Source organism: Aquarana catesbeiana, linkage group LG02, assembly GCF_042186555.1.
Source record: "Aquarana catesbeiana isolate 2022-GZ linkage group LG02, ASM4218655v1, whole genome shotgun sequence".
Classification (NCBI taxonomy): domain Eukaryota; kingdom Metazoa; phylum Chordata; class Amphibia; order Anura; family Ranidae; genus Aquarana; species Aquarana catesbeiana.
The window spans coordinates 145,428,625-145,455,373 of record NC_133325.1 but is presented as its reverse complement, the minus strand read 5'-3'; the positions used below and the strand labels follow the sequence as shown (position 1 = coordinate 145,455,373).

The following is a 26,749-nucleotide window of genomic DNA, read 5'->3' as shown; positions in this document are numbered from 1 at the left end:
TAGTATATGTTACATTTAGTATATGTTATATTTAGTGTATGTTACATTTAGTATATGTTATATTTAATGTATGTTACATTTAGTGTATGTTATATTTAGTATATTGCTGATTGCCATCCCTGTGGAAGGGTGATGGTCGGTGTAGGAGATCGGTGCTGTCCTTGGTGCTGATCAGGGTTAATGCTCTGCTATGTGTGTGTTTGGTGCTGAGCTCCGGGCGTGTCTGACCTCCGTAGGGATGCAATGAGAGATAGGAGGATCCTGGTTTATGGTCCTCCTCCTCCCTCTATATCTCTCTTCATCCTCCTCCATCCACCCACCTTCCCCCCTCCCCCAAAAAAGCATTGGAGAAGAGCAAGCACTGGGCTCCATCAGTCCTTCCAAGGGGAGAAAAAACGGGTGCCCCCATCCCCCTGCAGTCCTCCAATGATCCAGATGGGGACTATGCAGAGGCTGTGACAGGAGGAGGCCCTTGGGAGAGCAGGCTCCTGACTATTGTGTAAGGCGGACACACAGCCAGAGCCATCGCTGTGATTAAAGGTAAGAAAAGATGATGTGCAGGGTGGTCCTTCCTCCTGTGATCCTGTGCAATCCATGTATACAGCTCGTCTATGGCTCCTTGTACCTGTGTGCTGCCATGGTGGGATCCATCCATCTGCTGCTGGATGATGATGATGATGATGTGCAATCACAGTCTGCATTGTGTGCCTGGCCAGGTTATGTGCAGATATATAGGCCTTTCCTTCCTCCAATTAGGACTGTGTAGGTCTTTCTGACTGAATCTATAAATCCAGCCACATTATTTATATAATATGGAATGCAATGGATTGTCTATGCTAACCTGCTACTGACCTTCATAGAGTAGCTCTGATTGCATGCACTCTGCAGATAAGGCAATTCCCTATAAATATGCCCACTCATCCCCATGTACAGATATTCTTCTGATGGCTGATCACACATCAGGTACATAGATAGAGGAGACAGCAAGATGGACTCAGGCTTCAGAGGGATGCGGCAAAATGGAAGGATAATACCAGAATAGATGGATAGATTGGATAACTGATGGGTGAAGGTTAATGCACAGCTGCAGAGAGGAAGATCTCTTAGATTTGTTGTATGATGGCTATGTTAGAACCCTAACAATCTCATCATATGAAAATGCTGCTGGATAAATACATAAGAAATATCAGGCAGTCAGCCATAGCTTGTATAAATTCATAATCAATAATGTAAACGGTGAAGAGTTAGGAGAAGTACAACTTCTGGCTCTGTGCCCCTCATTAACTGTTTAAATGGCACAAAATTGTCCTCCATGGGGTCTTTTTTTTACTTGGAGTCTGCAATTCCAGAAGTGGCCATGAAGGGGCACTAGAAGCTTATTCTTAAACAAGGGGGTGTGGTGTTGGACTGTGTCTACACATAGCTGTTTGGACCACATGGGGTGTGTGTGTGTGTGTGTGTGTGTGTGTGTGTGCACATGTGCGTTCAATGGACAGAATGTCACTGCTGTGTTCATGTATGTGTATATGCATATGTCCATGTGTGTCCATGTATATGTATATATTCATCTATGAATGGGACATGGATGGGGTTTTGGTGGGCTACATTTTTTACATTATCTCTTATTTGTAAATAATTAGGTTTGGTACTTAAAGCAGTATTAAATCCAAAACCAAAATATAATATACTGCAGTGCCATTAAGAGTTAACAGCACCCCCTCGCGTTTCCTGTTAAGCACCGCGTTTTGTTTGCAGCGGTATATGGGTGCGGGAACACATGAGATTTGGACGCGTTCCTGCACCAGCACAGATGTGAACCTAGCCCAAGGATTGGTAAGATGCAATATAATAAATGTTTCTTTTGGGTTTAATTCTGCTTTAAAGTGCATCTAAACCCACACTAGATGACATTTACTTTGCTAAAGCGCTGTGTATCATAACCAACTGCCATTTTTGTCTAACTAAAATACACCTTTGACCTTTGTTTAGTCCATTGCTGCTCCTTGGTGCTGCTGATTTCCTAGGGTGACTTATACTGTCTATATACGCACCAAAGATTGTTGCATGGCACTTCCCAGGGTGCCTGGGTAATGTGTACTGAAACTTGTAGTCTCCACCAGAAGCCCATGTCCACCCATGAGACAGGTGCATGTCATTGTCACTGTATGGGCTCATTCACATAGGTGGCAAGCTCTACCGCCCCTCTGAAAAGCGATCTGAGGTGGATTGTTTTTTCAGAGGCTGTTGACGGACAGTTTAGAGGTATTCAGGAGGTGATATTACCACCTCCGGAATGCAAATAATTAATTTCAAATTCAAGGGGGATTTTGCTTTGAACTACCATGCTGAATCTGCCATAGTCACATTTGGCACGCAGTCACGGTGCAGTCCCGTTGACAGAAGTGGGTGAATTTGAGAGATGTTGCTGCCTAGCAAACTCTACATGCTGAATTCAAATTGCACTATGAAGCATCACAGCAGTGGCAATGTAAACAGAACTGAGCATCAGCCATGTACACTTGTAGGTTGGTATTTGGGGGTGGTAAAAAAAAACACCTGTTTTTATTGTCCCCTGGTCACCTGTGTGAACTTACCATGCACTATGCAATCTGTTTTTACAAACTCCTTTAGCTCTACCCAAAATTATGTAATGTAAATGCCTGTGTGATTGGATAGCAATTGATTAGCCAAGAAGGCCTGGCTTGCAGTCTTCGCTCTAATTCATCTCAAAGGTGTTCTATCAGGTTGAGATCAGGACTCTGTGCAGGCCAGTCAAGTTCCTCCACCCCAAACTCGCTCATCCATGTCTTTATGGACCTTGCTTTGTGCACTGGTACGCAGTCATGTTGGAACAGGAAGGGGCCATCCCCAAACTGCCCCCACAAAGTTAGGAGCATGAAATTGTCCAAAATGTCTTGGTATGCTGATGCCTTTAAGAGTTCCCTTCACTGGAACTAAGGGGCCAAGTCCAACCCCTGAAAAACAACCCCACACCATAATCCCCCCTCCACCAAATGATTTGGACCAGTGCACAAAGCGAGGTCCATAAAGACATGGATGAGTGGATTTGGGGTGGAGGAATTGGACTGGCCTGCACAGAGTGCTGACCGCAACCTGATAGAACACCTTTGGGATAAATTAGAACAGAGACTCAAGCCAGGCCTTCTCGTCCACATCAGTGCCTGACCTCACAAATGCGCTTCTGGAAGAATGGTCAAACATTCCCATAGACACACTCCTAAACCTTGTGGACAGCCTTCCCAGAAGAGTTGAAGCTGTTATAGCTGCAAAGGGTGGGCCAACTCAATATTGAACCCTACGGACGAAGACTGGGATGTCATTAAAGTTCATGTGCGTGTAAAGGCAGACGTCCCAATACTTTTGGTAATACAGTGTAGTTTTGGTAAATGTAAATTGGATGGTTCAGGGATTGTACAATCAGATTGTATTGTGTATGGCCACTCTAAGGCCTGGTTCACACCTCTGCTTTTTTCAGTGAGTTTTCAGTTTTGCAGAAACGCACTACAGTCCATTTAACATGATTTCCACAGACTTCAATGGAAACACAGAAGAAACACTTGAAAAACGCAAATAAACACAGTACTTGCATTTTTAACGTGTTTCTGTTGCGTTTTTGATGGTTTTTCCTGCATAACAACAGATATCTCCCAAAAAGGCAAAAATGCATAAAAAATGTGTGTAAAAAAAAACAAACACAAAATGCATCGGGAAAATGCATATCAACTGCAAACTGCATAAGTGGAAACCTAGCTTGAACAATGGACTTTTGTGGCAGGATCACTTTATATATTATGATCACAATATTCATTTATTATGTTAAAGATTTATATAACATTTTGGTGACTGGGTTTGCATATACTTTGTCATTCATCCATATCAATCAGCTATATTTCTCTTGCTGTTCTAACTGCAGCTACCTGAATTTTGATTGGTTGCTATCGCTAACTGCGTTGTGTAAATCACTTATGTCTTATAAAGGGTCTCATTGAATATTTGTATAATGATGTATATATGAGGTCTTAGCAGATATCTATATCAATATGCTGTGATTGCATCATTCTCAGAATGGAGTGGAATGGCTCATTGCTCATATGCTTTCGGCTTTATACATGTGTTTGTTCAAACAATCAGTTGTGTTTTTTTACATTTTACATAGGACATTGCTTCTTTTCTTCATTGATTCTTTATTTTAATTTTGAAAATAAATGACTTGTGGCAATGATGTGTGTGATGTTTTTGTATTTGTACATAGCTTGATCTGTGTCCTTTGTACAAGTCTGCCTTTTGAGACTAGATCACAGTGTTGTAGAGCAGGTTTATGAGACTAGATCACGGTGTTGTAGAGCAGGTTTCTGAGATTAGATCACAGTGTTATAGAGCAGGTTTCTGAGACTAGGTCATGGTATTGTACAGCAGGTTTCTGGGACCAGATCATGGTATTGTAGAGCAGGTTTCTGAGACTAGATCATGATGTTGTAGAGCAAGTTATAGAGACTAGATCACGGTCCTGTAGAGCAGGTTTTTGAGACTAGATCATGGTGTTGTAGAGCAGGTTTATGAGACTAGATCACGGTGTTGTAGAGCAGGTTTCTGAGACTAGATCACGGTATTGTAGAGCAGGTTTATGAGACTAGATCACAGTGTTTTAGAGCAGGTTTCTGAGACTAGGTCATGGTATTGTACAGCGTGTTGCTGAGACTAGATCACGGTATTGTAGAGCAGGTTTCTGAGACTAGATCATGGTGTTGTAGAGCAGGTTTCTGAGACTAGACCATGGTGTTGTAGAGCAGGTAATAGAGACTAGGTCATGGTGTTGTAGAGCAGGTTTTTGAGACTAGATCATGGTGTTGTAGAGCAGGTTTCTGAGACTAGATTATTGTGTTGTAGAGCAGATTGAGAGGACTAGATCACGGTGTTGTAGAGCAGGTCACTGAGACTATATCACGGTGCTGTAGAGCAGTTTTCTGAGACTAGATCATGGTGTTGTAGAGCAGGTTTCTGAGACTAGATTACGGTATTTTAGAGCAGGTTAAGGGGACTAGATCATGGTGTTGTAGAGCAGGTTATTTATAGACTAGATCATGGTGTTGTAGAGCAAGTTTCTAAGACTAGATCACGGTGTTGTAGAGCAGGTTTCTGAGAATAGATCATGGTGTTGTAGAGCAGATTTCTGAGACTAGATCACGGTGTTGTAGAGCAGGTTTCTGAGACTAGATCATCGTGTTGTAGAGCAGGTTTCTGAGACTAGATTATGGTATTGTAGGGCAGGTTAAGGGGACTAGATCATGGTGTTGTAGAGCAGGTTTCTGAGACTAGACCATGGTGTTGTAGAGCAGGTAATAGAGACTAGGTCATGGTGTTGTAGAGCAGTTTTCTGAGACTAGATCATGGTGTTGTAGAGCAGGTTTCTGAGACTAGATTACGGTATTTTAGAGCAGGTTAAGGGGACTAGATCATGGTGTTGTAGAGCAGGTTATTTATAGACTAGATCATGGTGTTGTAGAGTAGGTTTCTAAGACTAGATCACGGTGTTGTAGAGCAGGTTTCTGAGAATAGATCATGGTGTTGTAGAGCAGGTTTCTGAGACTAGATCACGGTGTTGTAGAGCAGGTTTCTGAGACTAGATCACAGTGTTGTAGAGCAGGTTTCTGAGACTAGATCACGGTGTTGTAGAGCAGGTTTCTGAGACTAGATCATCGTGTTGTAGAGCAGGTTTCTGAGACTAGATTATGGTATTGTAGGGCAGGTTAAGGGGACTAGATCATGGTGTTGTAGAGCAGGTTTTTTTATAGACTACTAGATCATGGTGTTGTAGAGCAGGCTGAGGGGACTAGATCATGGTGTTGTTGAGCAGGTTTCCGAGACTAGATCACCGTGTTGTAGAGCAGGTTTCTGATGCCAGATCACAGTATTGTAGAGGAGGTTTCTGAGATTAGATCATGGTGTTGTAAAGCAGGTTTCTGACTAGACCATGGCGTTGTAGAGCAGGTTGAGGGGACTAGATTACGGTGTTGTAGAGCAGGTTTCTGAGACTAGATCATAGTGTTGTAAAGCAGGTTTCTGAGACTAGATTATAGTGTTGTGGAGCAGGTTAAGGCAACTAGATCATGGTATTGTAGAGCAGGTTTTTTATAGACTAGATCATGGTGTTGTAGAGCAGGTTGAGGGGACTAGATGACGGTGTTGTAGAGCAGGTTCTGAGACTAGATCATGGTGTTGTACAGCAGGTTTCTGAGACTAGATCACCGTGTTGTAGAGCAGATTTCTGAGATTAGATCACGGTGTTGTAGAGCAGGTTTCTGACTAGACAATGGCATTGTAGAGCGGGTTGAGGGGACTAGATCACGGTCCTGTAGAGCGTGTTTCTGAGACTAGATCATGGTGTTGTAAAGCAGGTTTCTGAGACTAAATCATGGTGTTGTAGAGCAGGTTTCTGGGACTAGATTATGGTATTGTAGGGCAGGTTAAGGGGACTAGATCATGGTGTTGTAGAGCAGGTTTCTGAGACTAGACCATGGTGTTGTAGAGCAGGTAATAGAGACTAGGTCATGGTGTTGTAGAGCAGTTTTCTGAGACTAGATCATGGTGTTGTAGAGCAGGTTTCTGAGACTAGATTACGGTATTTTAGAGCAGGTTAAGGGGACTAGATCATGGTGTTGTAGAGCAGGTTATTTATAGACTAGATCATGGTGTTGTAGAGTAGGTTTCTAAGACTAGATCACGGTGTTGTAGAGCAGGTTTCTGAGAATAGATCATGGTGTTGTAGAGCAGGTTTCTGAGACTAGATCACGGTGTTGTAGAGCAGGTTTCTGAGACTAGATCACAGTGTTGTAGAGCAGGTTTCTGAGACTAGATCACGGTGTTGTAGAGCAGGTTTCTGAGACTAGACCATCGTGTTGTAGAGCAGGTTTCTGAGACTAGATTATGGTATTGTAGGGCAGGTTAAGGGGACTAGATCATGGTGTTGTAGAGCAGGTTTTTTTATAGACTAGATCATGGTGTTGTAGAGCAGGCTGAGGGGACTAGATCATGGTGTTGTCGAGCAGGTTTCCGAGACTAGATCACCGTGTTGTAGAGCAGGTTTCTGATGCCAGATCACAGTATTGTAGAGGAGGTTTCTGAGACTAGATCATGGTGTTGTAGAGCAGGTTTCTGACTAGACCATGGCGTTGTAGAGCAGGTTGAGGGGACTAGATTACGGTGTTGTAGAGCAGGTTTCTGAGACTAGATCATAGTGTTGTAAAGCAGGTTTCTGAGACTAGATTATAGTGTTGTGGAGCAGATTAAGGCAACTAGATCATGTTATTGTAGAGCAGGTTTTTTATAGACTAGATCATGGTGTTGTAGAGCAGGTTGAGGGGACTAGATGACGGTGTTGTAGAGCAGGTTTCTGAGACTAGATCATGGTGTTGTACAGCAGGTTTCTGAGACTAGATCACCGTGTTGTAGAGCAGATTTCTGAGATTAGATCACGGTGTTGTAGAGCAGGTTTCTGACTAGACCATGGCATTGTAGAGTGGGTTGAGGGGACTAGATCACGGTCCTGTAGAGCGTGTTTCTGAGACTAGATCATAGTGTTGTAAAGCAGGTTTCTGAGACTAAATCATGGTGTTGTAGAGCAGGTTTCTGGGACTAGATCATGGTGTTGTAGAGCAGATTTCTGAGACTAGATCATGGTGTTGTAGACCAGGTTCCTGAGACTAAATCACTGTGTTTTAGAGCAGGTTTCTGACACATGATCATGGTCTTGTAAAGCAGGTTTCTAAAACCAGATCACTGTCTTGTAGAGCAGGTTTCTGGGACTAGATCATGGTGTTGTAGAGCAGGTTTCTAAAACCAGATCATTGTGTTGTAGAGCAGGTTTATGGGACTAGATCATGGTGTTGTAGAGCAAGTTGAGGGGAGGACTTGGTATCTTTTATTTAAATGTCCAACACCTGTAGAGAACAGACTGTCAGCTGTACAGAAGCTATGTGTAGCCTGTCTGCTAGCATTCCACTGTCTGTACATATATCGGAATGGACACTGCACATTGATTTTCAATATGGCTGCACCATAGGCCATCTTTTTATGGAAGCTGGCAGAATGAGTTTTCTTGTTCTATTTTTGCATGTCAAATACAAATTGCATGGCACAGCTTGTTTATTTGTTCCCTAAGGCCCCTTTCACACGGGTGCCTCCATTCTATCTCAGCAGGGGATTCATAGTGGGATCCCCTACTGAGTCAGATCAAAAGGAAAACGGATGCCATACATGTGACATTCATGTCTATTCCGGCTCTGCTCTGTTTTTTATTCATTGGTCATGGGGGATAAAGTAACCTATATAATCCCTATGGGCACACGGATGTAAGCAAATGTGCATCTGTTCCTTTCTTTTCAGGTCTGCAAAATTAGGCTGGATGCAAGACTACTGCTTTCAGTCGAACAACCCAGAATTAACCCGTTTAAAAACGGATGCACATTCCTTTGCATCCGGCCTTCCATAGGGATACATTGCAGTCCATTTGTGATTGGTCTAAAATACAGGTCAACAACAGACTGATGGAATGCCCTTGTGAAAGGGGCCTAAAGCGGTATGAAACCAAAACCAAAAATGTAATATATTGCAGCTTACCAATCCTTAGATGTGGAGGCTGCATTTGTTTTCTTTTCTAGGCATTTTTCCCTGTGTGTTCACCTGGTGATCTGGCCAGTAACACACCTCCTGTATTAGGCATCATGCACACTGGACGTGTTTTCAGCTGTTCCTAGAGGCATCTGGCGTTTTTTCTTCCCCTGCCTCTAAACACTACTGGATGTTAGCCTATATGTACTTTGTACTTTGACGCAACTTTAAGCCTGTGTTATCTTGAGGTCTATGGATCTCAAGTTGCATTTAAAGGCGGACCAAAATATGCAAGGGACTTTTTTGAAGTCGCTGCAACTTGAAGTCGCACAGATATGAACGGTACTCATTGGAAATCATGTTGTATGACTTGTCATGCGACTTTGCAATTCTTAAGTCGCAGGACAAATCGCACAAATGTGAAAGGGGCCTAAAGTGGAACTACTCTGTAGCTGAACACTACAGACCAAAAACGCTATTTAATTCATTTTTGTTATTCAAATCAAACTCAGCCATTTATCCATGTCTCCATGGTTTTTTTTTTTGATGATAAATCTCTTTGAAAAACACCCTCTAGCATTTCTGGCTGCGGTCAACTTGAGTAAGGGCAAATTATTTATATACCATTTACTAGAATCCATATGACTTTAGCTCATGCATACAGGCAGGAGGGTGTGCTTAGCTCAACAAACCCCTCCTTCCCTCCTGAAGACTCCTGGGATATATGACATCAGTTGCCTAGGCGTGGAAACCAGGAAGTAACTGAAAAAATGCAAAAAAAAGTTTAAAACAAGTAAATATGATATACTGTCCTATCTATTTTCTAATGCTAGCAGCATGAGGATTACAAATAATCAATGTTGATTGAGAGGGTAGAGTTCCACTTTAATGCTAGGCATGTTTAGTGCTTGAGCATTAATTAATTTCAACGGGCAGAATAAATGGTTAATCTGGCCAATTAAATAAATTAACACCTGTAAAATGCACCTATACGGGTACAATTAATGGGCTGTATTTTTAGCTATGTAAAAAAAAAAAAAAAAAAAGCTGTACTGTGCAGTGTCCAAGAAGCCTTATAAACAGTTACAGCAACAGTTTTGTTAAAGGGATAAAGGTTATACATAAATAAATAATAATATTTAATACATATTTGCTTTTTGGGTGTAATACCACTTTAATGTAGTCATACACAGGCAGATCTTTCATCGGTTAGTTAGAACAAAAGATTCAGGATCCACTGAGCTGCCTGTTTGCCAACAATTGCTGAGCACATCCGATGTTTATTCTTCCTAATGTTACTTTTCTGAATACGTGGTTTGCTCAGTATGTGGAATTTGTATCCAGCATGCTGGAAGATTTCTTTTATTGGCAAAGCCAGTTTTTCTCTCTCTTCTACCCACTGATAATCACTTGGTCATTAAACAATACGCAGCTCAGTTATCACATGCAGTGCTTGACGTTTTAACATAGTACAGTAACTAATCAGAAATCCTATGACCGGTGAACAGCAAACTGTAATCTATTTACTGTACTATGTCCATCATCATCATTCTTTATACTGCCTTCAGATACACCTGTGATGGGAGAAATATAAGGCCTGCCCCTGCTAACCTCCTTCTGAAAATGCTACTTTCCTGGCTGTGCCTGATTTCCATACTTCCTAGTAGTTACCCTAGAACAGAGAAAGCTAGAAAAGGTTTGGATTCCCTACTACTGTACTTCTTTTGGGTCAGCTGATAAGAAAACATTGAGGACATCCACAAGATAGCCAGGCAACTAGCATTTTTAGACAGAAAGGCCAGAATTTATTTAATTACCGGTAATCGACTTAGAGAGTTTGCATAGACCATTAGAGTTTATTTTATCTTTTAACCCCTTCACACCTAAGGTTAAAACAAATCTAAATGCTTATGCTCAATTTCGCAATTTTGACATGTGTTCGTAAAAAAGTACATATCATCACACATCAAAACTACTTTGTGTATCCAGGTGGATTATACCTTTGTTTTTTTCAGGACAAATTGGGCTTTCATTTGGTGGTAAATAGTAATGGATACCTCCTGATTTTTTATTTTTTTTATCATCAAAATAAATAATATATTAATATAATAATATGTTATTTAAAATGTAGCTGTATATTTTTTGTTACTACCAGAACAACCCAAAATAAATTCTCCTGCTTCTGACGATCACAGCAATACCTCATATGTGTATGTTGCTTGTACCCGTAGTACAGCCCAGAAGCAATAGTGCGCATTTTGTTTTCTGTTTGTTGTTGTTGTCCTACCTAAAACACATCAACACTAACTGACACTGATGCAAATCAAAAAAAATCCTGTCCAAAATTTACTGACCCTGGCCATGACCTTTGACCCTGGCCTTGACCCATGTGACGCGCTTCCAGCACAAAGGGAGAAATACATATACAGGCATATCCCACTTTTAAGTACGCAATGGGGGTTATTTACTAAAGCTGGAAAGTGCAAAATCAGGCTCACTTCTACATAGAAACCAATGAGCTTCCAGGTTTTATTACCAAAGCTTAATTGAACAAGCTGGGGTTAGAAGCTCATTGGTTTCTATGCAAAAGTGAGCCTGATTTTGCACTTTACAGCTTTAGTAAATAAACCCCATTGTGTACATAAAAGTGGGGTATGCGGCCCCGTGTAAAAAAAGCCCAGTGCCATGAGGCCGCATATATGTGTTACATCGGCATGAAGGGGTTAAAACATGTTAAAGTGGTTGTAAACCTCAGACATTAAATATGAACAAAGCATATCCCTCTATAGTGTGTACTTGTCTCAATTAAGAGTGCTAAGTGTCATTTCTGTTGGCTGCTTCACTGCTCTGCTATCAGCATGAATCACTTCTGACAAGTTTTCCTGACACCAAGGATATAGGGGGAGGGACCTCCAGCTGATTGACAGCCTCAGTTCTGTTCCTTTATGCTGTGTGAAGGGGGGGTCTCTCTTCCCTCCAATCAGCTCTCAGAGTTATCCTCACTGAGTTGTGCAGAGTATTAACTTCAGCCCCCCCCCCCCCTTTTTTCTGAACTCTCAGACAAGCATATAAATTCAGCGCTTTGAATGGATGTACAACCTATGTAGGAAGATTTGTTTCATCTCTGTGTATCACCTGAGGATAGTCCCTTCTCAGGGTATATGTATGGGTATGGGAAGAAATCAGAGGATATATATATACACACACACACACATATATATATATATATATATTAGTATCTCACAAAAGTGAGTACACCCCCCACATTTTTGTAAATATTTTATTATATCTTTTCATGTGACAACACTGAAGAAATTACACTTTGCTACAATGTAAAGTAGTGAGTGTACAGCTTGTATAACAGTGTAAATTTGCTGTCCACTCAAAATAACTCAACACACAGCCATTAATGTCTAAACCGCTGGCAACAAAAGTGAGTACACCCCTAAGTGAAAATGTCCAAATTGGGCCCAATTTGCCATCTTCCCTCCCCGGTGTCATGTGACTCATTAGTGTTGCAAGGTCTCATGTGTGAATGGGGAGCAGGTGTGGTAAATTTGGTGTTATCGCTCTCACTCTCTCATACTGGTCACTGGAAGTTCAACATGGCACCTGAAAATGACTCAACAAAAGTAAGGACACCCCTAAATGTCCAAATTGGGCCCAAAGAGTTCACCAGAGCTTCACAGGTTGCCACTGGAGTCCTCTTCCACTCCTCCATGAGGACATCACAGAGCTGGTGGATGTTAGAGACCTTGCGCTCCTCCACCTTCAGTTTGGGGATGCTCCACAGATAATAGGATTTAGGGATGGAGACATGCTTGGCCAGTCCATCACCTTTACCCTCAGCTTCTTTAGCAAGGCAGTGGTCATTTTGGAGGTGTGTTTGGGGTTGGTATCATGTTGGAAACTTGCCCAGTCTCCGAAGGGAGGGGATCATGCTCTGTTTCAGTATGTCACAGTACATGTTGGCATTCATGGTTCCCCTCAGTGAACTGTAGGTTCCCAGTGCCGGCAGCACTCATGCAGTCCCAAACCATGACATGACACCACCATGCTTGACTGTAGGCAAAACACACTTGTCTTTGTACTCCTCACCTTGTTCACCACACACGCTTGACACCGTCTGAACCAAACAAGTTTTTCTTGGTCTCATCGGACCACAGGACATGGTTCCAGTAATCCATGTCCTTTGCCTGTTTGTCTTTAGCAAAGTGTTTGCAGTCTTTCTTGTGCATCATCTTTAGAAGAGGCTTCCTTTTGGATCAACAGCCATGCAGACCAATTTGATGCAGTGTGCAGCGTATAGTGTGAGTACTGACAGGCTGACCCCCCACAGGCTGAGGCAGCACTCATACGTCTATTTCCCAAAGATAACATCTGGATATGACACTGAGCACGTGTACTCAACTTATTTGGTTGACCATGACGAGGCCTGTTCTGAGTGGAACCTGTCCTGTCAAACTGCTGTATGGTCTTGGCCACCATGCTGCAGCTCAGTTTCAGGGTCTCGGCAATGTATACTGTGTATATACAATTTCTCACAAAAGTGAGTACACCCCTCACATATTTGTAAATATTTTATTATATCGTTTCATGTGACAACACTGAAGAAATTACACTTTTCTACAATGTAAAGTAGTGAGTGTACAGCTTGTATAACAGTGTAAATTTGCTGTCCACTCAAAATAACTCAACACACAGCCATTAATGTCTAAACCGCTGGCAACAAAAGTGAGTACACCCCTAAGTGAAAATGTCCAAATTGGGCCCAATTTGCCATTTTCCCTCCCCGGTGTCATAAGACTCATTAGTGTTGCAAGGTCTCAGGTGTGAATGGGGAGCAGATGTGGTAAATTCGGTGGTATCGCTCTCACTCTCTCATACTGGTCACTGGAAGTTCAACATGGCACCTCATGGCAAAGAACTCTCTGAGGATCTGAAAAAAAGAATTGTTGCTCTACTTAAAGATGGCCTAGGCTATAAGAAGATTGCCAAGGCCCTGAAACTGAGCTGCAGCGCAGTGGCCAAGACCATACAGCGGTTTAACAGGACAGGAAATGTAATTTCGTCAGTGTTGTCACATGAAAAGATATAATAAAATATTTACAAAAATGTGAAGGGTGTACTCACTTTTGTGAGATACTGTATATATAAAAGATATATAGAGTATACAAGATATATACAGTATATATTATATACAGTATATATATATATATATATATATATATATATATATATATATATATATATATACTGTATATATCTTGTTTGGCAGTGTGAGTTGTTTTTAGTGTTGATGTAAAATGATGACGCTGTGTCTAGTATTGTATTTATGTTTACAAAGACTTGGAGTATGCAGATCTCTAGAATTTTGGCCTGCGTGGAGCTAATAATTTATGTGTATTTATGTGGCTAAGGGTAGAAATGCTGAGCACTCACAGGCTTGGATCAATGTTTATTGATTATTAGTAAGAAAACATTAAGTGACAGATAATATGAAAGACTAGAAGAGCTTAGAGTGGATGGGAGGAGAGAGACTCCCTGAGTGATGAGGTTACACCAGCAAACTTCTCATGTAAGCTCTTCAGCCTGGGTGGGGGGCCTTTACTAAATCAATTACTCCACACTCTGTTTTGTTCTCTGCTCTGCAAAGTATGAATTTCTGTCCATAGAAGACTAAAAACAGTCTGTGGAGGAAAAGGATGCATGTTTTGATTCCAGAGATCTCTACCCCATATTAAATAACAGCTCCAAAAAAAGTCAGTCAACAAAGGCTTGGCATTTGCTGGTGAACATTGGGTCTGACAGTCGGTTAACATTTGAGAATGTCAGATGAACCATCTAAAAGCCCCCCCCACCTGCCCTGTAGCTACAACTCATAGCGCAGCTAAGTTTCCCATTTGTTCTTTGCAGCGAATGGAAGATGAGAGCATTGGCCAGCACTGGTAATCACAGATGTGAAGCTGCTAGAGGCATAGATAGGACCTTCAGGGCCCTGGTACAAGATACCATGAAGGGGCCCCCTGGCCCCCAAACAAGGCGCTTCCCACTGGTAGTTCCGCCACTGTTGTCAGTAGATTTTTATTTTTGTTGTTTTATTTTTTATTATTTTTTTTACAATTTTTTTTTTTACATATTTTTTAAGACTCCCGTTGGGGGGCTTTGGTGAAATATCAGGGGTCTAAACAGACTCCTCATGTCTCAGTTTGAGACAGAGAAAGGGACTGAGGACAGGTTCATCAGTTGCCGTCTCTGCAGCCTCAGCTGCACAGAATGAACGAACAGGAATAGCTCTGTACAGAGCTTCCTGTTCATTCATAAACTGTAGCATAGTAAACACAGTTTACTATGCCTCAGCTATGAATGAAATAAAGAAAACAGAGTCAACGATTGGTACCAATCGCTAACTCTATTCATTAAGACAAAGAAGAGGCTGGTAAATGACACATTTACCCCCGCTCTCCATACTGACAGATCCACGCAGCAGCCGGCAGGAGGTGGGGGGGGTGGACCCGGCAGCACTGCCAGGTTGGGGGGGCCAGGGAAGCACACAGGAGCCCAGGGTAGCAGGACAAGGATAGGAAGGCAGCAGGAGCGGCATGTAGAGGAACCAATCCCCTCTAATTCCCTTTTGCAGCCACTGAATGTCTGTGGGAGGGAGAGGAGGAGAAGCAGGCATTCAGCGTCTACATGGAGGGATCGATTCCTCTACATGTTGCCGCCCTCCTATCCAGGTGTACATGGGGGGCCACATGGGCAATGGCAACCCCTGCATTGTGCACCCCTGGAAGGGGCCAATGGTGCATTCAAGGAACATGATGATTGATCAGCTGTCATGCTTGTCCCACAGACATGAAATTTTTGACTAATCCAACTGAAAACAGCAATTAGCAGTTTGAAGTAGACCTGACACTAATGTAGGCAATTCCAACTAAACCTACAATAAAGAACGCATAGGTACTTGCAAAGTGAACATTATGTCAAAGAAATGAGAATATCCAGAAATATAGGCAAGTAAATTTGAATGCAAATCTCAGATTGGGCTCTCACATACCAATAGAAGCTCTGGAGCCAGAGGACCCAGACCAAGCTCTGCTTTTCCAGAAAAAAAATGCATGAAAGTGTAGCTCCCAATATTTCTGAAATCACTGATATTCCACCATGTTATATTCATTTAAGGTAACCTCAGCTTATACTTTTTTTTTAACATAAATATAATACTGAAATTATTCTGAAAAAATCATATGAATCCACATTTTACAACCATCTCATACGGGTTAATTTACTCCACAGCACACGTGACATGCGCTAATGCTTTGCATTTTTGCATGTACTGCTATGTGTTTTTTTTACATGCAGTGCTGGGTTTTTTTGCTTTTTAAATGCATGTGACGGGGGAGATTTACTAAAGCTGGTGCACTCCAAATTGGGTGCATGGTAGCCAATCTAACTTCAGCTTGTTCAATTAAAACGGAGTCCCACACAAAAATGGAACTTCCGCTTTTCAAAGCCCTCCCCTCCTCCGATGTCACATTTGGCACCTTTCAGGGGGGAGGATGGAGCAGATACCTGTCTAATACAGGTATCTTGCTCCCACTTCCGGGCATAGATACCCGCGCCACCCTCAGGTATCTACGCCACTTCCCGTCCCCCCTCCCCCACTGTCTTCTGGGAGATACACGGTTCCCAGGAGACAGAGGGAACGCGCAGCATGAGTTGCGCATGCGCAGTAGGGAACTGGGAAGTGAAGCCGCAAGGTGATTCCCCTCCCGAAGATGGCGGCGTTAGTACCCGAGAGCCGAGTTACAGATCGGCTTCGGGTGCCGACATTGCAGGTGCCCTGGACAGGTAAGTGTCCATATTTTAAAAGTCAGCAGCTGCAGTATTTGTAGCTGCTGACTTAAAAAAAAAAAAAAAAAACGGCAGAACTCCGCTTTAAGCTTTGACAAAAAAAAATAAATGGAAGCTCATTGGTTTCTATGCAGAGCTGCACCAGATTTTGCACTTTCCAGTTTTAATAACCCCCTTATTCACTGCCACTGTTGCTGACAAATGCGGCCACTGATTAGTGTATTCTGACAGCTGCAGGTGCTGCTGTCAGATAACAATGTCCTGGTGGGGGGGATTCCTCCATCCACCTCGTTTGTGTAGATGGAAGAATCTGTTTTTTTTTTCCTTTTTGTTCAGCCTATTTGCTGATTGAAAAAAAAAACCAGTGTGTTTTTACCTACACGTAAGCTCATAAATAAAGCCTACCTGTAGGTAAAATGAATATCTCCTAAATGTGCACCGTTTAGGAGATACTCGCACTTTTGTCATCAACAGTGCATGCGCTCTGAAAAAACAGCATACCCATGCAGTTCCTTCAGAGCACTGATACGCGGCCGTGACTCCGACGCATGCATGGGAGTGACATTATCATGGCTCAGCCCGCAAACCCGGAAGGAAGACCGACTGAAGATGGAAGCCCTGTCAGTGGTGACAGCGCACCACTGAAGGGCTTTGTTCTAAGGTAAGTACTTCATAATGTGTTAGTATGCGATGCATACTAGTACATTATGTAATTGCCTTGCAGGGAGTATATATATATATTTTTTTCCAATGCCACGGTTTATTACTACTTTAAGCACTGGCTGCATAATCTGCAAATATGGCTGCACCCATGGATGTTTATCATTCAAAACAGAAACACTTTTTAAAACAACCAATCAAAGTTTACAACAGTTGTCTACAACATTTTCGAAAGATTACAGATTTACTTTAATGGGTCCACACTGATGCAATGCGTCACATCGCATGTGATTCACACAGGAATCGCACAGCATTCCTGTGCAAATCACATGCTTTTCTGTGCGATGCTGGGAAACTTTTTTTGCCGCACTGGAATCGGACCTCATAGGTGTTCAAACCTATGCGATCCAATTCTAGCAAACCCACTGCGTTCTGTGAAAAAGTAGTAGTAACTGTAAGTGCAAATACAAAAGTGCATACAATACTTGGAATGTTAACTAGCTAGGCGATTACTCCATAGCAATAAAACTGGCAGTTTAAGGGTTAAGCAGGTATCTGGCAGTTCTAGGGTTAAGCAAGTATGATGGCTGGTCAAATGCTGGCTGCTGTCCTCAGAGAGCTGACTCTGTAGTAGACAAGTGAAGGGTAGAGAAGGAAGCGCCACCTGAGTGTAGTATTATAGGATGCTTTAATATCACAAAGTAAGATCACACTTACAGGAAAAAGGGGTTAAAAAGGCGCACGGATCATCCGATTACTTCCGGGAACACGCGCTCGGAGCTACTGCTCCTTCAATAGGCCTATTGAAGGAGCAGTAGCTCCGAGCGCGTAGCCAGTCCACATCTTCTCTCTTTGGTGGAAGCCCTCCCTCGGAAGTCTTCCCGGAAGTGATCGGATGATCCGTGCGTCTCGCGCGCTCCACATGCATCCACACAGGCCCCAGCCTCTTCCTGGCGGCCACAGGACGAGCCCCTGGCCGATAACCAACGATCTTCAGCTCTGCATCCTTGCAGCACCATCCGGATCAGGACCTGAGGAACTATACCATGGACCACATATATACAGATGAGCCTTTTTGGCCCCTTTTTCCTGTAAGTGTGATCTTACTTTGTGTCATTAAAGCATCCTATAATACTACACTCAGGTGGCGCTTCCTTTTCTACCCTTCCACTGCGTTCTGCAACCTGCCTTTAGGGTGGTGTTAACTTTTAATTGACACCCGCAACAGATTGCATGAACGCGATTGCTATGCAGTGCAAAACGACTTGGTAAACACAGTGATTCCTATGCATTTACCGCATTACATCAGTGTGAACTGAGCCTGGCAAGTAGTTTCTTTTTGGTTTAACTGGATGGACAAGTGTCCACATTTTTTATAAAGATTTGAAATGTGCCTTATGGAACACTGAGTTGCATAACCTTTTTTTCCATTTCAATTATCCGGCTTCAGTGGGGAAAATAATTATTTGATCCCCTGCAGATTTTGTAAGTTTGCCCACTTACAAAGAATTGAAGGATCTATAATTGTTATCATAGGTGTATTTAAAATGATAGACACAGAATATCAACCAAAAATCCAGAAAAAACACATGATACAAATGTTATAAATTGAGTTGCAGTTCAGTGAGTAAAATAAGTATTTGATCCCCTACCAATCAACAATAATTCTGGCTCCCATAGACTGGCTACAGTATGTGTCCATGTGGTACACAGATTAGTCCTGTCAATTTAAGAAGGTGCTCCTAACAACTCGTTATGTGTATAAAAGACACCTGTCCACAGAATCTCTTTCTTCTGTTCAAACCTCACCATCATGGGCAAGACCAAAGAGCTGTCAAAGGATGTCAGGAACAAGACTGTAGACCTGCACAAGGCTGGAATGGGCTACAAGACCATCAGCAAGAAGCTTGGTGAGAAGGAGAAAACTTTTGGAGCGATTATTTGCAAATGGAAGAAATACAAAATAACTATCTGGAGCTCCATGCAAGATTTTGCCTCATGAGGTGAGGATGATCATGAGAAAAGTCAGGGATCAGCCCAGAACTACACGGGAGGAGCTTGTGAATTATCTCAAGGCAGTTGGGACCACAGTCACCAAACAAACCACTGGTAACACAATACAATAGAAATCCTGCAGTTCCCCTCCTCAAGAAGGCACGTGTACAGGCCCATCTGAAGTTTGCCAATGAACATTCCAATGATTCAAAGTAGGATTGGGAGAAAGTGCGGTGGTCAGATGAGACTAAAATTGAGCTTTTTAGCATTAACTCGACTCGCCGTGTTTGGAGGAAGAAAAATGCTGACTATGACCCTAAGAACACCATTCCTACAGTCAAGCACAATGGTGGAAACATTATGCTTTGGGGCTGTTTCTCTGCTAAAGGAACAGACCGACGGGGTCATGTATTGTAAAATCTTGGATGAGAACCTTCTTCCCTCAGCCAGAACACTGAAGATGGTTCGTGAATGAGTCTTCCAGCATGACAATGACCCAAAACATACCGCCAAGGCAACAAAGGAGTGGCTCAAGAAGAAGCATATTAAGGTCATGGAGTGGCCTAGTCAGTCTCCAGACCTTAATCCTATTGAAAATGTATGGAGGGAGCTAAAACTTTGAGTTGCCAAGAAACCTTAAAGTGATACTAAAGTCTTGTTTTTTTTTTTGTTAAAAATAACAAACATGGTATACTTACCTGCCCTGTGCAGTGGATTTGCACGGAGCAGCCCAGATCTTCCTCTTCTTAGGTCCCTCTTTGGTGCTCCTGGTAGCTTGCTATAGGGGCACCTGAGCCGAGCTGCAGCTTCCTGTGTCCATTCAGACACAGAGCCGCGGCCCGGCCATGCCCCATTTCTCTCCACATTGACGGACTGACTTTGACCTCATTGACTGACTGACTTTGGCACCACACTGCTGTCTCAGCCAATGAGCAGGGGAGTCCCGGGCAGCCAAGACACTCCTACAACATCGCTGGATCTAGGTGGGGGTCAGGTAAGTATTGGGGGGGTGCTACACACAGAAGGCTTTGTATCTTAATGCATACGATGCATTAAAATAAAAAACCTCCCGCCTTTACAACTCCTTTAAGAATTTAGAGAGCTGTAAAGAAGAGTGGACCAAAATGCCTCCTGAGATGTGTGCAAACCTGGTAACCAACTACAGGAAATGTCTTACCTCTGTGCTTGCTAACAAGGGTTTCTCCACCAACTACTAAGTCAAGTTTTGCTTGGGATGAAATACTTATTTAAGGCCCCTTTCACACTGGGGCGGTTTGCAGGCGTTATTGCGCTAAAAATAGCGCCTGCAAACCGCCCCTAAACAGCCTCCGCTGTTTGTTCAGTGTGAAAGTCCGAGGGCTTTCACACTGAAGCGGTGCGCTGGCAGGAGAAGAAAAAATCTCCTGCGAGCCGCATCTTTGGAGCGGTGAAGGAGCGGTGTATTCACCGCTCCTAAACCGCTCCTGCCCATTGAAATCAATGGGACAGCGCGGCTATACCGCGGTAACAGCGCGGCTATACCGCGGTAACACCGCGGCTATAGCCGCGCTATACGAGGGGTTTTAACCCTTTTTCGGCTGCCAGCGGGGGGTTAAAACCGCACCGCTAGCGGACGAATACCGCGGTAAAACAGCGCTAAAAATAGCGCTGTTTTACCGCCGACGCCCCCTACTGCCCCAGTGTGAAAGGGGCCTTACTCACTGAACTGCAACTCAATTTATAACATTTGTACCATGTGTTTTTTTCGGGATTTTTGGTTGTTATTCTGTCTCTATCAGTTAAAATACACCTATGATAAAAATGATAGACACTTCATTTCTTTGTAAGTGGGCAAACTTACAAAATCTAATAATTATTTTCCTCACTGTATGTGTTTACTATCTCAGACATATTATGATCTGTTAGATTGGTATATATACCTCACTTAAAGTGGAACTAAAACATTTTTTTATTTTTTTTTTGCCAACAGTATTCCTACTTACATTGATGTTCAGTGATAGGTTCTTGTACTTCGGAGGTCAGTTAAAAGAATGAGCCTTTTTATTGAGGTTCAGTAGGAATAAGGACAGCTAAAGAGATCACCTGGGTCATGCTGCTAGCTCTGCCATGTGGCATTTACCCTTGTACTATGCAGGCAACATCAGATGAGAGGTCAGTCAGCCACAGCTCAAAGAACCCCTAGCGACCTCTGGGGGAACCCTTAGGTTCCATGGTTGAGAATGTCTGGTGTCAACGATAGCTGGATTTTCAACTATATTTCAACTAAGTATAGTTAATCATAGACATAACACAATTTTTCAGGGCCAAAAAAGTGAAATTTGTACTTTGAGACAAGGACATCAATGGTATCACTGGGTCTCTGCACTTCTATATGTAATGCACACAGATCAAGGTGGGGGGGATGCTGGCAGACTGCTGTACATAGCTCTATGAAAACATTGCGGCATCCTGCCCCAGTGCTCCTCTCAACAAGAGTCTTCAGCCCTGATCCAAGCTGTGGGCTGGCTCTTGGGAGGAGTTATACAAACAATCTGCCTTGATGGGTGGATGTCAGTCTGGAACAATGGGCATTGTTCAGCATTTGCATGCAGACCACCCTAGGTAATGTTAACATGTGACACTAAGCTTCCATACTTGAGGGGGCGTGTCCAAGATGGCCACCGGAGCAGCAGCACCTTAGATGAGCTCCAGTTTCGTCTGCCACTATCCGTCGTTTTTCCTGGGGGGGGGGGGGGGGTTGATGGTTTTGAGCTTAAATGTTCTTTTCTGTTATTTTGATTGTTTTTTTAAGGCACACACTCTTGTTGCATGTCTACTGAAGGGTCAGGAACGGCCCTGTCTGGCCTCCACACCTGCTTGTCACTTTACACTCATAATGTATATTGTGTTTACTATACCAGGCTTTCAGGTGGAGGTCGGAGTGTATGTATCTATATCCCAAACCAGCTATGGATTCCATCTCTATAATTACCTGGAATGTCAGGAGTATGAACTCTGAGATTAAACGCTCCCTCGTTTTTATTTACTGTATCTGTATTCTGCAAGAAACCCACCTCATAGGAAGTAGGACGCTGGCACTTAAAAAGCCCTGGGTGGGATCATATTACTATTCCACTCACTCCTCCTACTCCAGGGGAGTCAGTGTTCTGGTTCACAAATCTCTGCACTTTAGCCTCCTTGACCTCCACCTGGATTCTGAGGGAAGATATGTAGTGCTTCACACGCTCTGCAATCACCTTGACCTGGTGATTGTGGGGATATATTCCCCCCCCCCCCCCCCCCCTCCAGCTAACATGTTCCTTTTGCTCACTTTAGCTCCTATTGTGGCGCAATATCCGGCTGCACAGATTATACTGGCTGGTGATTTTAATATGCCCCAACACCCTGCCATGGATAGACTTCACTCTGGCTCTGGTCTGGACTCTCCCCTGTCTCGATGGGTGGAAACATATGGGCTATGTGACGTATGGCGCTGGCGACACCTGCAGGAGCATCAATTTACTTGTCAGTCTAGCGCCTATGTTTCATTGTCCCATATAGATCTTATTTATGTTAGCAACCCCCTATTGTCTCGTGCTCTTGATGTCTCCATTCTGCCCAGGGGTATATCAGACCATGCCCCCATGCTTTTAAAGCTTAGGACGGACAACACATTTAGTCCCTGCCTGTGGCGTCTGTCTCGATTTTGGGTGTCGGATGAGAGAGTGGCACCTCTGATGACCTCCGAGATCAAAGACTTCTGGCTCCGCAGCCAGGGTATGGCAGACCCTGTTGTGGTTTGGGATGCCTTCAAGGCCCACATTGGAGATCAATATCAATTTCTCATTGGTAAGGTTAGGAGGGAGTCATCCCAGACTTTTGAGGAAGCGGAAAACAGGGCTCGAGAGCTGGAGGCTAGCTATGTGTCCACTAAGTCGGTTGAGCTATGTAGTGACCTAAAGGTCCTATAAAAAAAAGGGGTGGTCCAGAGCACCACCACCTCTCAAAAAATTATCTTGTCTCAATTACAAAGAATATTCAAACAGGGGGAATGAACGGGTAGACTTCTGGCCTGGCTTGCTAGGGAATGCTCTAATACTACCCACCATGCCCATATTAAGAGTGCCGATGGCACGTGGCATTACACCCCTGATCAGATCAATGCTCAGTTCAAATCATTTTATGAGGACCTCTACTCTTCCAGAATTACATATGACACCGATAGTCTGACTGGGTTCTTGGATACTATAGAGTTTCCGGAGCTTTTGCTCTCGAGTCGCCAATGCCTTGATGCCCCCTTTACCATGAAGGAGATCCAGGCTGCTATCTCCTCACTTCAAACTGTTAAGACTCCAGGCCCTGATGGCCTACCGGCCAAATTTTATTAGACTCATGTTGACGCTATAGCTTCTCATTTCCATGCACTACTGCAAACCGTGCTAACGAATGACTCTGTCCCCCCTTCCATAACAGAAGCGGTGATTGTTGTGGTGCCCAAGCCAGGGAAGGACCCGGAGCTTTGTGCGTCCTACCGTCCGATCTCCCTACTTAATGTTGATGCCAAGCTATTCACAAAGGTTCTTGCGAACCGCCTTAACTCTGTGTTATTATCTTTGGTACATGGAGATCAGATGGGGTTCATGACTGGCAAGGGTACAGACATCAATATCGTCGCCTATACATTATTATCGACCACCTTAAAGATGCCTCCTCCTCCGGAATTGTGGCTTCACTTGATGCAGAGAAGGCCTTTGACTCTGTGGAGTGGCCCTTCCTGTGGCAAGTGTTGACAAGGTTTGGCTTTGGTCTACACTTTATTGCCTGGATACAACTGCTCTATAGGTCTCCTACAGCTAGAGATAGAACCAATGGTATTTTATCCCAGCAGTTTGCTCTTGGCAGGGGCACTAGACAGGAGTGCCCATTATCCCCCGGCTTGTTTGCCCTGGCGATGGAACCCCTGGTTATTTCTCTTAGGGGGCCTCTTGGTAGGTCCCCTAAGAGAAATAATCTCCTTATATGCGGACGATGCCCTATTGTATTTACCTGTTTACCTGATGCCTCAGCCTCCCTTGATGTGGTTCTGGCTATTATAGATTGTTCCGGAGCAAGTCACTGATCTTTCCTTTATCCCTGTTCCCCCCCCCCCCGTCTCATCTCCACTGTCCTGGGTCTCCAAATTTTGCTACCTAGGGGTCGAGATTCACAATTCCCTTTTCTCATGCCTCACTGATAATGTATACCTGATTTTACACCAACTTACTCTTAAATGCCAGGCCTGGAAAACGCTACCTCTCTCTTTGGTGGGCAGAATTAATCTCTTAAAAATAACCTTTCTCCCCAAACTTTTATACGTTTTTCGTAACACCGCCATCCCTAGCTCTTTCTTCGTTAAACTGGAACAGGTTGTCACCAATTTCATCTGGGCTGGGTCAACCCAGAGAATTGCAAAGACCACACTGCAACTAGTTTTGTATATGGGAGGGCTGGCGCTACCTTGCTTTCGCCAATACTACTGGGCAGCAGTGTTGGTGACAGTGAGATGGTGGTTTAAGCAACCTAGGTCTAATCCAACAATCAACCTAGAAGCAGCTATATTGGGATCCTACTCTGCTCTGAGCAATTTGGTTTTAAGAGGCCTGAAGGCACATCTCAGTATGACTGTCCCAATCACTACCACTGTTAAGGTACGGGTGCAGATGTTGGCACTTGTAGGTGCTCCACGGGAAATTTCACCTCATACTCTGTTGTGCCGTAATCCTCGATTGCCACATCTTAGATCCATCCTTGGTCCTACTGTCTGGGCGAGACATGGTATAAATAAACAGCAACACGTAATGCCGGTGGGTACGCTACTGCCCTATGATAGTCTTAAATCCACCTACCACCTGCCTCCGTGGATGTTCTTCCGTTATTTGCAACTGAGGCATGCAGTGCACTCACAGTTCCCTGAGGTCCCAGTGGTTAAATCCCACTCTGTGGAGAGTCTCTTAATTTCTAGTTATGCTGATCCTCTTGTCCCTATATCTGAGAATCTTCTCTGGAGATACTGGTAAGAGCACCCAACTTTTTACTACGTGGCAGAAAGACATTCTATCTCTAGACTCAGTGGACTGGGATGAGGAAATCCAGCAATATATTCCTTTAATGATCTCTGCGCGAGATAGGTATACTCAATTCAAGTACTTGCATAGAGCATATTATATCCCTCAGAGGCTCGCCAGGATCTACCCAACCCAGTCTAATTGCTGCCCTAAGTGTCTTACTGATGTTGGGACGTTCATCCATGTGGTGTGGTCATGCTCCCTAAAACAGAGGTTTTGGAGGGATGTGGTTTCGGAGATCAACGCAGTGGGTGACTTCATGTAGATCTAGACCCTAGAATACTTCTTTTGGGAGTATGTGATACTGTGAATCCAGTCCTCCATAAACAATTGTTTGTGTTTTACACAACCTTTTATGCCAGAAAAACCATTTTAACTAAATGGAAACAGACAGATCCCCTAGATGCCGTTTTGCCACTTTATAAGCTTACCTATATGAGCTGTAAATGTCCAAAAAAGTTCACTAAAATCTGGGGTGGACCTCAGCTAGACCTCTAGCTACCTAACTACTGAATTGTTACCCAATTGCTGAGTAGTTGATGTATATTTTGTGGTGCAGGATTCACAGAGTTGTCTTTTTCCGGCCCCTTCCCTAAGTATGTTAGTGATTGAGTTCCTCTTTTCCGCCCTTTATTCATTTGCTACATCCCCCCCCCCCAGATGTTTTAACTATGCTGTATCCTTCTGTATTGAATTTTCAGGGTTAACATTTAGGTAGACATATATTATGCTAATCCTGTTCATATTTGTTATACACAATATTGCCTTAACTAACTATGCTTTACTGAATTGAACTGTGTGCCTTACAGTTCTCTGTATTGTATTTTTTATTTTGTTTTTTGATAAATAAAAACTTTTCTGTTAAAAAAAAAAGCTTCCATGATTGAAAGAAACTGATATCCAATGAATGAAAGTGCTTGGCCTGGGACAGTAGGGTCTCAATCATACTAGCTTTGGTTTCTAAAGACTTACCTGCATTTGGATTGCTCTTCAGAGAGCATTTGACAGGTGTTAAGAAGGCGTGGTATCACCACCTCACCACTTGCTTGAATGTCCCACCTTGAATGCCCCACTAGAATGCTCCTTACATAAATATGTAAGTTGAATGTGGTTGTGGCCGTGGCATGTGTACACGCACGGCTGTTTTCTGTAACTAAATGTGGAGCAGTTGGGGGGGGGGGGTTAGTATAAATGTGACTCAACCACAGGGTTTTATCGCCCTCAACTGTTTGTGTGAGTGAGCCCTATAACCAGGGAGGAAAGAAGCTCACAGTGTTCCGTGAAATCAAAATAAACAATATCAGTGACCTGCAGACTCCTGGGTTCAAGTTTACATCCTGCATTACTGTAAACAATATGCTCCGGGCCACCACTAGAGGGCACTGTTTGTAGACTAGAGACCTGCTTTGCTTTTGCCTGGAGCAGCTTCTGCACAGCTATGGAAGATGTGAACACAGAAGCGGGAGTCTGCAGGTTGTGCTGCTTAAAGTGCTACTAAACCCACAACAGTAAAATCAGTCTGTATATGA

The 26,749-nt window shown here is 43.3% G+C and overlaps 1 protein-coding gene across 2 annotated transcripts in view; it reads left to right on the top strand.

Moving 5' to 3' along the window:
* The first annotated feature begins 283 nt into the window (after positions 1 to 283).
* Positions 284 to 26,749, top strand: part of MAP3K12 (mitogen-activated protein kinase kinase kinase 12) — a 231,223-nt gene continuing 204,757 nt past the window's right edge. For both annotated transcript variants that reach the window (XM_073613598.1, XM_073613599.1), the window contains exon 1: positions 284 to 540. The gene's annotated coding sequence lies outside the window, so the exon portion shown is untranslated. The remainder of the gene's footprint in view (positions 541 to 26,749) is intronic.